The sequence below is a fragment of the Pelodiscus sinensis genome, chromosome 7 (assembly GCF_052426305.1).
Source record: "Pelodiscus sinensis isolate ZL-2025 chromosome 7, ASM5242630v1, whole genome shotgun sequence".
NCBI classification, from domain to species: Eukaryota; Metazoa; Chordata; order Testudines; family Trionychidae; genus Pelodiscus; species Pelodiscus sinensis.
Window position 1 is genome coordinate 63,789,096 of NC_143058.1, and position 16,528 is coordinate 63,805,623.

General features: G+C 41.8%; 1 protein-coding gene across 50 annotated transcripts in view; it reads right to left on the reverse strand.

The window, feature by feature from the left end:
• The window catches only part of LRRFIP1 (LRR binding FLII interacting protein 1), a 162,303-nt gene that overhangs the window by 139,707 nt on the left and 6,068 nt on the right, over positions 1-16,528 (reverse strand). For 2 of the 50 annotated variants that reach the window (XM_075933992.2, XM_075933984.2), the window contains exon 1: positions 11,466-14,619. The exons of the other annotated variants lie outside the window; for them this stretch is intronic. The gene's annotated coding sequence lies outside the window, so the exon portion shown is untranslated. Of the gene's footprint in view, positions 1-11,465; positions 14,620-16,528 lie in introns of those variants that run through there. 50 annotated transcript variants of the gene reach the window in all.

The following is a 16,528-nucleotide window of genomic DNA, read 5'->3' on the forward strand; positions in this document are numbered from 1 at the left end:
GTCTTGCAGATGAAGGTGAGGGAATGAAGACCACAGAGAAATTAGGTGGATCAGTGCACTATCCTATCACTTATGAAGAGAAGCATCCAAATGGGGGGGGGGGGGGGAATTAAAATACACTTTGGTGATCTCCTCCTAGAATCTATTAGTCTCCCCCACAAATTTACCATATTATAGCAAAAGTGAATTTTAATACCAAAACACAATTTAAGGGGAAGAGCTGGATGCAGGGGCTAGATGGCAGAGAAACTTGCACAAAACTTGATCAAACTACGACTGATTAATGGTCAGTGCTATTTCTATCTCACTTTTAGGTACATAAGGAGGGCCATACTAGGTCATATCAAAGATCTATCTAGCCCAGTATCCTGTCTTCCAACAGTAACCAATGCCAGGTGCCCCAGGAGGAAGGATCAGAACAGGCAAGTGAACAGTTCCTTGTTACTCATTCCCAGCTTTTGACAGAGTTAAGGGACACCATCTCAGCCCACAAGGTGATGGCAAAGCAGGGAAGTTTCTTTTCCTCCTCTCATCTATTAACAAAAACAATCTCTCAGAGGATGGGATCTAGTCTAAAAATCTTGAAAGACCTAATGACCATAATCAGTTCTATTTGCTAATAAAACACATGTGCTTCCTTTGTTTAATAAACCAGTTTAAAATGCAAAATTTGATAATTTTTTCTGATATTTCCAGGACATTTAAGGCAGTTCTAGTGATAAAATTAAAATGCAATTAGAGCATTTTAATTTCCATCCACATAAAGCAGAATATAAATTAAAAGGAAAATAAAGAAAAGCATCATTTGACAAAAATTAAAAATCTCAAAAGTCAACTGAGCTATTTAATTGCTTAAATAATAACAATAAAAGACAGCGAAATCAAGGACTAGCAGAGACAGGACATCCATTACATTACACTGCAGACTTAAATATGTACATCTACTGTAGCTTATGACCTATTGGTAATAATTCTGCATTGAAGGAATTTTTTGCCTACACATACAAAATTATCTCAACTTTGGATTCCTTAATATTAAATAGAAAGTGGCAGTAAGATTTTAGCACTACAAGAACATCCTCCACATAGCTATTAGGAAAATATAAATGAAATACAAATGTTTACATATCACATTTGATAGACGATTCTGTCAAGATGTCTTTAAATACTTGTTTACATGATGCTTACAATTTATATGGATGGCTGAAAGCATTTCTGGCATTATACATCCAGAACAGCTTCATTCTGTCTCAGAAAAGTTCTACACCTTTCCAACAACAAGACTTGGAAGACTTATCTTTTCAAAACAAAAAAGGACAAAACTGAAAATAAATGCCTTCCTGAGCTTAGTGCAGGTGTAAACAGAAACAATAGGTTTCCAGGTTTAGTAATTATGATTAGTCAAAATTATAGATGCTACATTAAATATCCTTACACAAGTACAATGGACACAGATATTTTTCTAAACATGCATCATTGAGTAGAGTACCAGTTGGCTGATTTTTAGACTGAGGTATGATTTTTGAAAGCATTTGCATACTGGGCTGTTGACTTTGCTGAATTCATAACATATGTTAAGCTATTTATCATTGTAAAACACCAAATAGAAAAAAGCAGAAGATAGTGAAGTTTTAGGCATACTGATCATTACTTCCATTATGGAATTTAGACATGCAGTGCCTAAATTAAAAGGTATTTAGAACAAAAGTATTCTGGAAAAAAAGTGTACAGGTTGAACCTCTCTAGTTCAGCATACTCTGGTCTGGCAACATATGCGGTCCAGCATGATTTTAGCTAGTTGGATGTCCATTTATGATGGGTATGACCAAGCTTCAGAGCCATCAGTCCTAGGTTTCAGTGTTGTGTTGTTAGTTAGCCCTAATTTACCCCTAAATGTCTTTTAAGAGCCCAGTAAGCAGTGGAAGTGCTGGGAATGCTGCTAGACAATATTGTCCTCCCGTAGTTCAACAAATTTCATGCTTCAGCACCAGTCAGGTCCCGAGAGAGATGGACTAGAGCAGGGGTGAGCAATAATTATTTGCCGGGGACCACTTCAAAAATTTCATAACTTTTTGAAGTGGCCCCAGGCTGCACTGGAAGGGGCGGGGCCTCAAGTGAAAGGGGCGGGGCTGGGATATTTCCCTGCTTGCCCACTCAAAGACCATGATTGGTCTAGGGGTGGGAGATTGCCTTTGTCTCTCCCCATCCTCCCCCCGAGGTTCCCCTAGGCATCCGTGTGCCTGGTGGTGGGAGGAGACTTTGCACAGTCCCCCCTTCTGCCCCTATGCCAATCAGGGCTTGGGGACAGGGGAGCACACAAAGTCTCCTCCCGCCCTGCCAGGAGCCACATGCTCCTGGCAGAGCGGAGGAAACTTCAAGCGCTTCACCCCACCCCCAGGCCCTAATTAACCTGCGAGTGGGGAAGCGGCAGGGCCTCCACAGGCCGGATCAACGTGCCAGGCGGGCCAAATTTGGCCCACGGAGGCCCTTTTGCATGCCCCCCCCCCCCCCCAAACTAGAGAGATTCAACCTGTACAGTATACAAAAGGAAATTATTCCACATACTGTTTTTTCATCCCCTCCTCCCACTTTTACACGTCTAATGGGCAAGGGTGCCATTAAGTGTAAATCAGCACCTAAACATATTTTGAAAAGGTTACTGTCAACATTTTGCAGATGCTTTGAACTATACAAGTTTCCCTATGAATGGGCAAAGCTGCCTTTTTATTCGCCATGAAGAACTTCCAGTATTCCCAATGGAGTTGAACCTGTTGCATAAAATCTGAACTCTTATAGAAATGTTCTACACCTTTCCAACAACTATTTACAAAAAACTCCACAATATCTGAATTATATACTGAAACGTGTTCTAAAATTATCTTTCCTAAAGATTATTAAAAATATCTAAAAACCCATCCTGTTGATGGCACAACTGAGACTGGAAAGGTGTCACTATTCAGAGGTAAACTGGCAGTTCAAGGAAATATTGGCAAAACTGAGCTCTGATTTTAGTATAACTATGACAGGAAATGGATACAGCTCTACAAACACAGCATGTTGAATATCTAATATTTACAGACCTGTATTACACTATATATTAAATTAAGTTCAATGGCATTTAGCACAAACTCAACTTAAAATATTTAAGCACCTTAAATACATCTCTGAAATCTTTTTTTGATTAAAAAAATCAAAATGAAAATAAGTTCATTGGTATTTTTGTCACACTAATTCCATTCATCATTAGCTTCTTACCTGCAAGGTAGACACCTACCTGGTTAACAGATGAGAACTATAACTGATGAGTGCTGCTCCACAGCCCATTCATACGCTGACATTTTCTTAACATTGTAGAGGTTTATTCATTGCAAGGCAAGACATCCAAAAGATACAGACTTCTAATCATAGTCTATGCAAAGACGGCATCTTGTAGTGACTCAAAGAACAATGAATAACCCAGACTGTTAAGCCAACCCCCAGAATTGCTTAAGAAATGATTGGACAGCTTTTGTGTGGGGGTGGGATAGGATTACTGTATCCAAATTGGGACTGAGCTTCAATGGATTAACTGATCTATCTTCTTTCAAAAGAGTTCCTTAAGTTTTAACCCTAGCTGAGAAATGAGCTCAGTTTATAAAAAAAAAAAAAAAAAAAAAAAAAAATCTATTGTGCCTCAGATATACAAAAAACTAAAACTATTTTCATTCGTGGGGGAAAATGGCAATTTCCATTTATAATAAATTGCAGTTGTGTATCCAGGACCTTTGCCATATTCTTCCAGTTAATAAAATTATATTACACTCCAAACACCTAGAAAAGAGCCTTTTTCTAATTGGCCTCTTCCTCAGTGCATCTACTGATCCTACAGTCCATGGTTTGTTATGTCACAACTGCATCCACCCTGATTGTGAGGCTGATCACTCAGATTTGGCAATAGTGAAATCTGATATGAGGAGCAGCTGATTTATAAATAAGAGCTGAACCTTCATTTTAGTTATGGGCATTAGAAGATTATTGGGGTATTCCTTGAGTAAATTTCAGTCTCATGCCCTTGTCAAGGCTAAAAAGGATTGATCTGGATTACCAATCTAGAAATAAGCACTACATATCCCAAAAATATGCTGAATTAGAAAATCTTGACTGCTGCCATTGTTTCGTGCTAGCATTCCTAATGTATCTTCTTCCCCCAAACATCTTACAAATGTTCTACTTAACAGATTTATACAAGTTTTTCCCATTGAGAGGTATTTCGGTAAACGTTCACATATATACAGTAAACTTCCAATAATCCGGCACCTTTAGGACCCAGACATGCCAGAGTACCAGAAGGGGAGGTATGAGGGGTCTGAGGTGCGGGGGGTCAGCGGGAAGCTGCGCAGTGTGGGAGAGGGCGGCACTGCGGGACAAACCCGGCAGCACCCCAGCTGCTCTGCCCCGGCTGACCAGCTGCTGACTTGGGGAAGCCAAGGACAGAGCAGCTCCAATTGTCTGGCTGGCCGGAGCACTTCCGGGTTCCAGTTGGTGCCAGACTATCAGGAATGCCGGACCACTGGATGCCAGACAATTGGAGTTTTACTGTAGATAGAGATTCTCATTCTGTTCCCAATGAATCAAATGGTAAGGCTTCCTGAGCATCTTTGAAAGTCCCACCATGAATATTTCAGGTTGGTTGCATTCTTTTGAAGTATATGTGAAGTGTTCTAAAATGTTCCGAAGTTTATAACTCCTGTAGACTTAAAGTACAATGGGATAGGTGTACAACCGCTGTTTTTACATAAAGATTTGTCTGGGGAAAACATCTTTAGGCACAACAGCCTTCTTGGATAGCATGGTCTTTTGCAGAGAGGGGCCTAACAAACAGGCCATACCTTTTGGGCTGCCCTGTCAGCCAATGGACCAGGTCTGTTATGATAGGAGCTATCACTAGGTAATCCAGGTGCCTGAAACAGGCTGCTAACGCAGGAGCCTGAGGCACTGTGTAGTTAATAAAAGAACCAGGCAAGGCAGAAAAGGCCCCCTCTCTTTCACCTTTTACTACAAAATCCCACTCTCTTCTTCTAACCCGTCTCTGTGGTTACTGGCACAGGTTAGTTATCTGTGGTCTGAAATTATGTTTTGGGTTTCACAAAACATGTATGCAGATAAGTCCTATGGTCCGAATCATCTGGACTGAAGCAATCATGGGTCAGTGTAGTAGGTGATGTGAGAACTTTGACAAAAGTGTGACTTTCATCAGGCTCAAATCCACTGCACAAGCTCTTGTGGACTTTATAGAATAGTGAAATTAATTTACAAAGGCTCCTTGGGACTTTGCAGTTCGTTGGCATGGATACTGGAAAGATTTATAGGTCAGCTGGTGCAAGGTACTTCGAGGACTTTGTACTACACAAATTGACAGCCTCTTTGTTTGCTGAATTGGCACAGTTTTATATTTGTTTCACAGAATTTTGGACAGAATGTACTGTAAGCAAGGGCATCAGGCCTGGGTTTTAAACAACCAGTTTTGAGTCCCAGGAAAGTGACGCTCCACAATTGACCATGAAGAAGGGGGAAGAGTAAGTATGGGGAGGCTATTGCATTCCTACTTTTCCATTATTGCCAGAAATGGTCTCAAACAGAATTAATAGTTGTAGACACATGGCTGAATTTTCAGGTGTCTGTGTCCATTCTCAGTAGCTTTTGCCATTTGCCAGGACCATCTGAAGACTGAAGTACACATGGGCAAGACAGAAGACAGTTTAACAGCATTCAGCATCCCCTCAAATTATTTAAAAGAGAAGCTGTACTTCAGTTTTATCCCACTTGATCTTTTATATGCTAAATTGGTAGACAATAAGAGGCTCTTGAACCCAGCTATCCTCCTCCTGAGGACAAACTTATTTACAACTGTAGTCCATTTGTTCTGAAAGCAACATATAGATGTGCCCCCAACAAGCAAAACACTTTTTTTTTTTGGCTCTGACATACTGACTGGTATTTTAGTAGAATTATTTATGAACATGCCAAAACAAATATTACTACAAAAACCACGAGACCAGTTACAATATTGCTGTTTCCTACAGAAACCAAGCTTACCCATTAGCATCCATACATTACCATGGTATTTCCTAGAATCCTAGGATTCCTTTGCAGTTCTCATTAAGGTTAGGTCATTTCACTGAATCAATGTACTCATTCTACTTCACAAGGGAATTAATTTCATATTTAATGAACAACAGGCTAGCGTGACCTCTGGGTGTCAAAGTGTCCCAAAAGCCCATGTCAATTTTCAACAGACTCTGATTCAGCATATTTTGCAGTATTTAACCTCTTCGGTGCTGAAAAATGCACTCAACAAAACAAAGAAACCAAGGCCTGCTTATGCTTACGTCATGTTTTATACAAGAGAACCTATATTCTATTGAAAATAGCTTAAGAGAGACACAAAATTATACAGCATGGTACACTTAAAGAGACCATGCACATTTGGACCAGAACTTAAAATTTTATGAAAGCATATATGAAACCAAAGATCAAAAGAAAGAATTCAGTTATTCTTAACCAAAACAATTTGAATCAACTTTTTCTCTGACGCATTTGTAAACCAAACACAAAAGATCTGAAACCTCAAAGTAACAGTGACTAAAGACAAATGTGAAGGATTTCAAGTGTACTGCTGAAGGCTTAAGAGTATTTGCAGTGTACTTAAGGTGTGTTTGTTTTCAATACATTATTTTAAAGGAGTAAATGATATGAGCGTCCGTCTGCTATGTACATTAGACAAACGTCTCAGATACTTCGCCAAAGGATCAATGCCCACAAAACAGATATTAGACAGGATCACAAAGAAAAAACAGTTTCTTGCCATTTCAACCAGAAAGGACACTGTCTCAACGACCTAATTACATGCATCCTACGCCAGAAGATTTTCAACTCTGCACTTGAAAGGGAATCCTCTGAACTGTCATTCATGCTCAAATTCGACACTCTCCGTGGGGGGCTGAACAAAGACCCCAACTACCTTACCCATTACAAAGATAGCTTCCCCAATTATCACCTCTAATACCATTAGCTCACAGACATCTCCCTTTCCCCACCTCTAATATCATTAACTCACAGACATTTACCTTCCTCCCCCCCCCCACATCCCCCTTCTGTTCTGAAATATGATTTATCCTTTTCATGTGTGTTCATTTTTTTAAATTGTATCCTTTGGTATATATGGTTGTGACTATTTTCTTCCACTATTTGATCTGAGGAAATGGGTCTGGCCCACGAAAGCTCATCATCTAATAAACCATCTTGTTAGTCTTTAAAGTGCTACATAGTCCTGTATTTTGATTATAATGAGAACAGAGTTTGAGGAAACCAAAAGTCATTTGTGTGTATATCCATATAGGCAAGGTAATTTACTCCAATTAACATGCAATGCAAACGTTAGGACAGCTCAAAAGAAACATAATTATTGGTTCTAACATAACCATCATTTTCACATTTCCAGTGACAATGAGCACTGCCCTACCTAATTGCTAAGTAAGCAAGGAATAGAAACATACAAGTGGAAATGCACTTGGTAATTTTGGTTAACCAAGAGGCTCTGATTACTTGTACAGAAATGTACAATACAAAAATAAAATGCTCAGAGAAGCTGCTCAGCGACCAGGAAAGCACCTTAGAGCTTAGGGAGAATGTTAACAAAAACTGCAATACTAGAGAAAATGTAGGTCTCCATTCTAGACATACAGGCTACGTCTACACTGGCCCCTTTTCCGGAAGGGGCATGTTAATTTCACCTATCGTAGTAGGGAAATCCGCGGGGGATTTAAATATCCCCCGCGGCATTTAAATAAAAATGTCCGCCGCTTTTTTCCAGCTTTTAAAAAAGCTGGAAAAGAGCGTCTACACTGGCCCCGATCCTCCGGAAAAAGCACCCTTTTCCAGAGGCTCTTATTCAAAGTAGGAATAAGAGCCTCCGGAAAAGGGCGCTTTTTCCGGAGGATCGGGGCCAGTGTAGACGCTCTTTTCCGGCTTTTTTAAAAGCTGGAAAAAAGCGGCGGACATTTTTATTTAAATGCCGCGGGGGATATTTAAATCCCCGCGGATTTCCCTACTACGATAGGTGAAATTAACATGCCCCTTCGGGAAAAGGGGCCAGTGTAGACGAGCCTACAGTGGTTTGCACAGAAGGAACAAGAGACCGGCAACAGAGGAAGGGCTCAAGAAGATACAAGTGAGCAATATGGGCACAGATTCTGGATGACCTTCTGTTGGCCACAGACAGCAGGAAATCCTTTATTTTATTGGAGCTCACCATAGAGCATGAAGTGGTGACTCCCTTCACATGCATAGCACCAATAAGTTAAAATGATGAAATGGGACAATCCTCTCTCAGGCCGCACTTAAAGAACATGATGGGAGAGTACATGTCAATATCAAGAGTTCAGATCAATGATCCATTTATCCCAGTATCCTGTCCTAGCTTCTGTCAGAGCCAGAAACCCAGAGCATGGGTCACATCCTTGACCATATGGCTAATAGCCACTGATGTATCTATACTCCGTGGACTTACACAACTTGTTTTCAACCCAATTACACTTTTAGTCTTCACAACAACCCATAGCAACAAGTCCCACACGCTGACTGTGCACTGTGTGGAGAAATAGCTTTAAGTTCTATTGCAAGAACCTTTTGTGCAGCAATTAGCTCGAATACTAAATAGCATCATTAACTCTCAAAATTAGAACTAGTTACTTACCTATACTAATATCAGAATTTTAGAGGTGATTTTTGGTGATAAAAAGCCAACAGACTAGCCATTCTAAACATTTCTGACAATAAAACTCAGTCACTGAGTTGTAAACAAACTTTGTCTTTAAAACAAAGTAGTTTTTATCTTTCCATAACAAAGAAATAAAACTTCCAATCCTGCTCAAGTTTTCCATGACAATACTGGGTTAAGAACAAATTAAAAGTTATGAGGATCTGAAAACAGAGTTCCATCATAATCCTAACTGGGAGAGTCTGATGTAGAATGCCTAATATAACAATACAGCATCATTGCATTGACAATTTTGGGTTGAAAGTAGTAATGCAAAGATGAGTGACAGTCCAAATTACGGATGTTAAATATCGGTTAATTGAATAGTCGATTAATCTCATGAATTCTTATTGGTTACTTGACTATTCTATAGTGCCCGGGGGTGGGGTCAGTAGCCAGTGCACTCCGGCCCCACTCCCGAGAAGCTCCCTGCAACATGGGTTGCCAGGCGGGAGCTGATCCACAAGGGGAGCCAATTTAAAAACTAGCTTCCTTTGCAGACTAACTGCCTTTTGCCCTGTGCTGCTGCCTCTGATACAGAGGCAGCAGTGCAGGGTGGCAGCAGCCCCTGTCCAGGGGAAGTCTGAGCTCTCGGACCTGGCACAAGCCGCCTAATACACTTTAAATGCAGAGCTGCAGCAGGGGTAGGTTCTGGACCCATTGGAAGCCAGGACTGAGCCGGGCTGCTGACCAGCCTCCTAAAAAATTTACTGGTGCCGGGGGGGGGGGGGGGGGGGGATTCCTGTAGTCTATACCATTAAACTATAAGCTTTTGCTTATTGGTTAATCAGTTAATTGACTACACTATTACATCCCTAGTCCAAATGTTTGCCGTTGGTCAAATGTGCTGTGGCTAAACATTTATCTCTGAGAACACCATTTAATCAAAGAGATAAAACACTGACAACAAGCAAGCGAGTACTGGTTGTTGAAGAGCTATCACTTTCCAAGACATTCAAGTCTAATATTCCCAGCAATGTTAGTAACCATCATTCTAGATCAGTGTTTCTCAACGTGGTCCATGAAACCACGTTGAGATACCGGTTAACAGGCTGCGACAGTTTGTTTATTTACTGGCGTTGTGGCTCCTATTGACTCCGTTTTGCAGTTTGCAGCCAGGGGGAGCCACGGGAAGCAGCAACCCACTGCAGCTCCCCTTCGCTGCAAATGGTGAAACAGAACCAAAAGGAGCTGCAAGGCTCCATGGCCGTGGCACTGGTAAATAAACAAACTGGAGCAGACAGTTAACAGGTTTCTCTAAGTGGTTTTGCAGACAAGTTTGGAAACAACATACTAGATGTTCCTTTCCTCTATAATGGGTAATCATCCTGCTGCACATAAGAGAAAGGAAAACAAACAACTAACTTTTGAGGTCAAAAGCGATGAGTAGTCCTGTGGCACAGAGACTAACAAAATATATTTATAGTATAATTATCATATCATATCATGTGTTAGTCTAAGGTGGCACTGGACTATTCTTTGTTTTTAAAGTTACAAACTAATAAGGCTACCCCTCTGAGACCACTGAGATCAAACTGTCTTGTGCACCAATTCCTACTCACCATTTGTTCCATCAAGACAAGTAGTAGGATTCTCCAAGTTGTGCCTAATTTCCGATCATCTGTATGTCACTCATTTGCATTTCCAATAAGCTGCTAGTGTTGAGTATGTCTTCTAAAACAGTTATTACAATTTTAAAAAGCATCCAATCACATTTGTGAAATGGCTCTGGAACTGAACTCTGGAAACCAAGTTCTCTGAAAGGCTGACAATGATGTCAGACAATCTAAGTGGTTAGGTCATCTAGTCCATTCTCCTGCCAATGCAGAGTTGTTTTCTATACTATGTATTTCCACTCTTTGACCATTTTAGTTTTGATTAACAAAACGTTCACAACGTATTTGGAAGACAGCCTGACAAATGTTTTTTCCTGATATCTCATGCTTTCCTCTGCGTAATTTCATCTATTCACTCCTAGCGCTCTCTGGGTCACTAATTCATCTACTCCTAGAAATTTTCATCTTTCAAATGCCCATAGTTAATTTCATTTTACCATGCAAAATATGTTTTAAGTTTTCTGAAGGTCCTGCACCATTTAGTGCTTTCTTTGAATTCCCTGCAATCAATATTGGCCATTATATTAGCACTGATGTTCCCTATTCCCACACATTTCAATAAGTATGGATTATAATAATGCACCAAGGAAGTGGGTGATATTGCTCAGGCTTCCGTCTTGCAAAACTCCTCTTACAATTATTTTCAAGAAGTGTTCCATTTCTCCTGGTTTAGTACTTACATTCTAGAATACATACCTATTATTTTTCACCTTTAGTCAGAAGAATCATACATCTCTTATCCTACATTTTAAATAAAATAGCAAACACAAACCAACCTCTTGTGAGAAAAAACTTGTGAATTACTTTTATAAAGCATGCTTCCCTTATCACTATGACAACATGACTGACATCCAACCTTAGACATCATTTTTTCTGTGTCTGTCAAGACTAAAATGAGCCATTCATGCCTATGGACTTGAGTCAGATATTAAATGCATCAGATGAAGTCAGAAATATGTAGCTCTCCAAGCTGGAATGCCAGTGCAACTATCCAATTATTTCCCCTCCTAAGCTAGACATGCAAATGCAAGTGCTAAGAGCATTAAAGTTACCTCATGACAGTTGAAGATAATATTTTCTCTCTTCTATCCAAGGTGAGGAATAAGGTTCATCTTCCCCACAAAGGTGGTCTAAGTGTAGAAATGAGGGAACAGCTGGTATTTCACAGCAGCTATTTTAAGCTTTGGTTACTGAATGTCTGTGTTCATCCGACTGACGTATTGTGTGCCTGGCAGCTTGCTGCTGGGCATGGTGACCTGACTGTACCCCATTAAGGACAAATGTTTCTCTTGTTGCAGGCCTACTGCAAAAGGTATCTGATCTTTATTTCAGTGGTTAGATCATCCCAGTAGCACTTGAAAGCACTCTTCTGATTCCCAATTTTATCAAACAACCAATTGAGAACATTATTTCTCTAGAGTAGGACAGACAAAAGTTGCGGAGTAAGCATTGAGTCCTACAGTTAAATACCACCTGGGCTTGCAAAGGTTCAAGCATGCCTTTCTGTGTGCTTTCAATTCTTACACAAGTCTCTTGCTGGACTGAAATAGGATCCAGGGTTCCAAAACAGCTGTTTCCTCTGCCAGTCATAGAACAGCTGAGCAGGATTCAGGCCAGAAGTGTACACAAAACAGGTTATTCGAAAACGCAATATGCATGTGAGGTGGATTATAGTTTAGAAGACCATCTATTTAATTCTGATTCTTTGGATTTTAGGGTTTTGCCTCGATTCTAAAACTTCAGAATGCTTTGAGTATTTCCTCAGAAAGAAGATGGGGAGTGTCCACAAAAATCAGTGCTTCTCATTGGCTATATAGATACAATACATTAGAAGAGATAGGGAGTTCACCTTTACTCCATGAACTATTAACCTTTTAACAACAGGAACACTTCTCACTATGCTATGGCAACTACAGATTCCTCTTTGTGGGCCTAGTCCTTGCACCAAAGTCACTGCCAACTGGGTTGAATTAGTTTAGGATCAAGCCAACATGGGCTACAAATATAGCTTCCATAATGTTCTCCTTTACTCTAGACCTGCTTTCCCTCTGATAAATGTTGCGCTATGATGCACAAAATGCGCTCTACATACAGGTTATGCTAAAATTGCCAGAAAGCGGGTGGGCAATGTGATAAAAAGTCAATATAGTTTTGCTAGGTGTAGTGTAAGCCGATTGCAAATATTAATACAAAAACAAACAATTGATTCTATGATGGCTCTGGCTGACAGATGGAGTGGATAAAATATTTATATAGTGCTCAACAGAATTTCAGGTTTCCACAAGGCTCATGCCAGATTTTAATCAAAAAGATTTCCTGGACAGCTAACAAGGCACACAACTCCTCCTTTGGAGCCAATGTCATTATAGAGAACTGTCTGGTTTGCCCCATTTCTGTCACTCAAATCACTTATACTTTTATATGTATGAATAAAGAGTTGGCTTCCTCCAAACACACTGAATGTTGTGAATTATATACAATAGTTCATACCTAAAGAAAATTATCTGAACACATGAGTTCAAAGCACTTTATCCACTCTAATGAAGTTTCAACCACCTTGCAAGAAGCATTACAGTGTACATTTTGCAACTGGATCAGTGTCAGAGAGGTTAAGTGACTGGTCCAAGAACACAACCCTTGAATCTTAGCTCTCAGTTCCACCATAAAACCACTCTACCTCATTAAAGAGACTGGTTTTGAAAAAAAAGCAAGCTGACTAATCAGAATCTTGCAATGAAGCACACCATAGGTAAGTATGCAGGTTACAAACTATTGACTGGATGTGCTCAGTCTTAGGAATAAATACCATTTATTGATGTCCAATTAGCATTTGCAGGTCATCCAAATTTTTGTGTAATAATTTTACAGGGAATCATTTATTTCCCAGTGGTTCCAAGCTTTTTTATACCGTGGACTGGCAAACCCCTTCACAAACTTTCTATGGACTGGCAACATTTTATTTGCATATTTTCATATTCATTATACATATAATGAAAGGCAATATTTTATTTGCATAATCTACCTAGCCCTAACCCAGTCCCTTTCTCTCCAGAACCTAACACGCTTTGACCCCCCCACCTCTATGCCCTTTGACTCCTACAGCCCATGCCAACAGCCTTTTGCCCCATGACCCCACCACACACTCACCCAAAACACTTTTGCCCTTTGACCCTACACACATACTCCCCAGAGCAAGGCTGCCCCCTCTAGGGAGCAAGGCTGTTACTGCCACACGGACGGAGGAGCGACCATTGGCAGCATGCATGCACGCTCCCTCCTAGGGATGTAAGCAACTATTTGCTTATCGGGTGGTAGAGTAGGAACTCAACTAGTTGCTTCCCCCCTTTACTGCCTCTACCAGAGTAATGTCTAGAGTAATTATCCCTGTGGTAATTGTACTCCTGAGAGTGGCCTGCATGCCCCTGCAGAAAGTCAGAGCGGGGGTCTCCACATGCTGCCCTTGCCTGCAGACAGCACTCCTGCAGCTCCCATTCATTAGTAATGGAGAACAGTGGCCAGTAGAAGCTGTGGAGTTAGTGCCTGTAGATGAGGGGCAGGACATGGAGCCACTGCTGTACATGGAGTGGTGAGAGAGGCAGCAAGGGGCGGGAGCACAAGCCAGTGCTGTGGGGAGCATAAAAGCCAATTCCCCCCCACCCCCAATACCATCTTGCCAGGGGACAAGGCGTGGCAGGGAAACAGCATGAGCGGAGATTGGAACAGTCCCACTCGCGCCAGCCCTACTGCTGCTCCTCTCCCTTTGGAATGTACAAGAGCCACAGGCAGCTCTTGTACATTTCAAAGGAAGAGGCACAGTCAGGAACCAGTGCCAGCAGGGACTGCTTTGCTCCCTGCTGCCTCTCTCCCTTTCAAAGATACACGAGCCAGGGGCAGCTCTTGTGCACTTCAAAGAGAGAGGAGCAGTGGGATAGTGTGCTCGCCTTATCAACTAATCAAGGGTAAAGGTAGATGGGGAAGCACAGAGCTCAGACAGGCCGCCATCTTACCTGGGTGGAAGGGAGGAAAGCGTTTCCTGCTCTGCTGCTTCCTGCCGATGCCTCAGCCTCAGGGCTGCCGGCGGGCAAAATCAGCCACCATGGCTGCCCGAGCTGAGCTGCTGTGAACAGCCAGATTCAGCTCTGGCAGCCGACCCAGCCCAGCAGCCAGGAGTTCGCAGGCCAACACTGGTCTGCAGACCAGTGGTTGGGAACCACTAGACTAACTGATAAGTCTCGGCTTAACAGTCGACTACCCGTTGCCTCTATATCAAGCAGGCACCAGTGCTGGGAGGAGCCAGCTTAAAAGCCGGTTCCCCACCACCTTCTTCATGCTGGTGCCTCTATCACAGCCTCTGTCCACAGAGAGCTCGGGACTCCCTGCAGACAGGGGCTGCTGTCACCACACGCTGCTACCTTTATATCAGAGGCAGCAGTGTGAGGCAGCAAGCAACCAGTCTACACGGGGAGCTGGTTTTTAATCTGGCTCCCCTCACTGACTGGCTCCTGCCTGGCATCTCAGAGCAGGGTGGCAGGGGGCTCTCCAGGAGTGAGGCCAGACTGCACTGGCTGCTGGCTCTGCACTCAAACTATAGAATAGTCGACTGACCGCTAAAAATTCATGTGGTTAGTCGATTACTCTATTACCCGATCGCTAATACCCCTAGCTGGCATTCAAAAAGTGTGATGGACTTTTCTAGAGAACTTAAAAATAGCAAGTTATGGTCTTGTTTGTGTATCCAAGTTAAGCAAATACACAAGATTAATATATAGTCCTGTAGCAGAACTACTTCATTTAGTCATCTGACATGAATTCCTTGCTACATTTACAATAGGTTGGACCTCCCTGGTCCAGAACACTCAGGGCCTGACTGGTCCCAGATGAGGGATTTTTCTGGATCAGGGGAGGTCATTTCTACTGCTAGCCCTACCCTACCCTGTCCCTCCCAGGCTTCCTAACTCCCCCACAGACCAACTGAGCTGACTGCCGGCTCCCAGACCCTGCAGCCCAACTGAGCCCCTTGCCAGCTTCTCCACACCCCCCTGCAACCCAGCTGAGCCAGACATTACCCCCCCCACACACACACACACGCGCACACACAGCGCCAAGCTTCTATCTCTCCCCTCCCCCCAACAGCAAGCCGGGACTCTCTGCTCCTGGGACATCCGTAGTCCAGATGTTGCCAGACCAGGGAGTTCTGGTTTACAGAGGTGCAACCCGTAGACTCCTCTATATCCATTTAATGTCATTAATGGCTAATAAAAACAGCAGAGGGGAAGCGACCAAGAGAAAAGTATACCTGAAGAGTGCGTTCAAGTGCAGTTCACCAAACTGTCAGTCTCATCTGCACTGCACAGGGAAATATACAACCAGGTCCCACAAAAATGTCATAAGTGACCGTATTAATCTTAAAGCTCTGGACACAGGATTCCATTGTGCAAGCCCTCACATTTCTGGCCAGATTGGCAGAGTACTCATGGATTTCTGAACAGACAGATTTTACTAAACACTGCTGGAATGTATTCCTAAAGGGGAATCATAATCTAACAGTCTCCACTGACCTAAACACAGAATTATTTCTAGCGTCATCACTGGTCTATGACAGAATTTGAAAGAGAAGCCTGTCATTGATCAGCTTTCCACTCATCCTTAAGCACTGATTCAATCAAAGAGAAATAGTTTTGATGATGGAGAGATAAGTACAAACACAACAAAATCCTCAGTGGAGGACATCTTTCTGTTTATTAAAATTCAGGGTAGCATATGATTTTTTTTAACCTGGAAAGTTTTTGCGAATATACAAGTTTACAATTAATTTAATTCATAAATTGATTAAATTGGTAGAAAAAATTACATCAGATTAGTGACATTTTATTATTCCCTCCCATTCTCTCATGCATTGTATCTGTCCAAGCTGATAAGGCTAAACTTTTTTCACACTGTTGGAAGTATTACGGTAGACAGTCTGCAAACATTCCAACCACCACAAATAACCCTGGTGGTCAAAATGTCTGCAGCTGGTCTATGCTAGTGCTTCTATGCTGAGAAAACAGCTAAAAATCCCCAGTATGGAGACTGCTCCAGAGAACAAAATGTCAATATTGAGTACATAAAAACC